Consider the following 1,427-nt stretch of genomic DNA (forward strand, 5'->3'; position numbering starts at 1 on the left):
ATAAAACCTAAGTAGCGTAATTCCTTGAAACAGAATTTTGATTTTTGAAGCCCTATTGTCAAATTTGATTTCTGTAGACATTCTGCTACCCTTCTCAATAAAGCTATATGATTCTCAAAATCGGCTGATATTATCAGAAGATCGTCTAAGTAGACAAATACGTTGGATTTTAGTTCCTCTGGAATCACCTTATCCATGAGTCTACACAGCCTTTGCGCCGCGTTACATAAACCAAATGGCATTACTGTATATTGATATAACGGGCGACCAGGTATGGTGAAGGCTGTATAGGCTCTTGATTTTTCTTCCAGAGGGATTTGCCAAAAGGCAAACATCAAATCTACACTACTAATATAAAACGTTTCGTCTAGTCTACTTAGTATAGCTTCAATACTTTGAATAGGATAAGCATCCTTGACAGTTCTCTCATTCAACTTTCTGGCATCAAGACAGAGTCTATTTTTGCCGGGTTTTCTCACTAAAGTACAACGACTACTCCATGGGCTTTGACTTTCCTCTATTACCCCCAATTTCAGCATCTCATCTACTTCTGCATAGATTAGATTCTATATTGCAGGTGACACAGGATAATACCGGTCCTTTACTGGAATAGTTCCCTCTATAAGCTCAATTTTATGGCATTCCACCTGAGTTCTACCTAATCCCTTTTTCTCAAAAGACATAAAACTAATTTTCACATCTTCTAATTGTAACAATTCATGATTAGATAATTCATGTTGCTCAACATCATCTGTATTCAGGGGATAATCTTTTTCCAATTTATCAATATTTATTTCGTCACTACTAAAAATTTCAGGAGCCAGGTTAAAACTTCTCCAGAAGTCTACTCCTAAGTAAGCTTCTTGGATCAAATCAGGACATAAATAAAATTGTATTAACTTATTTTGATTCTTAAATTCTACAGGTATATTTATTTTTCCTAACACATTATACCACCTGCTGTCTTAATACTAACGAAAACTGGATCTATTTCTAAATTTAACTTATTTATAATTTCATGACAATTATTACCTAAAATACTAATTGAAGCACCTGAATCTAACAGACCTTTAACTTCTACCCCACTTATCTTAATGTTGGCAAACACTTTCGGATCATTCTTGACATTATCTTTTACCTCACTACATATATGGAGAGATGATCTTATTTCCTGATATATTTTTCTTTTCCGCCTGAATTTGTTTCTTAATTTCCGTACTCTTAGCAATCTACACATTCCTACTTCCTCATTAAAAATCCTATTTCTTACTATATTATAATTTTTTAACCTATCTTCATAAGATGTATATTTTCTATTTTTTTCTAATGAATTTCTATTATCTATGATATTAGTTTTTTTCTTATTCATCCTATTTAATACTAACGTTTTCTTTTCTAACGATTTTTGCTCTTCTATTTTCTCTAGT

This window comes from Lucilia cuprina, chromosome 3, assembly GCF_022045245.1.
Source record: "Lucilia cuprina isolate Lc7/37 chromosome 3, ASM2204524v1, whole genome shotgun sequence".
Lineage (NCBI taxonomy): Eukaryota > Metazoa > Arthropoda > Insecta > Diptera > Calliphoridae > Lucilia > Lucilia cuprina.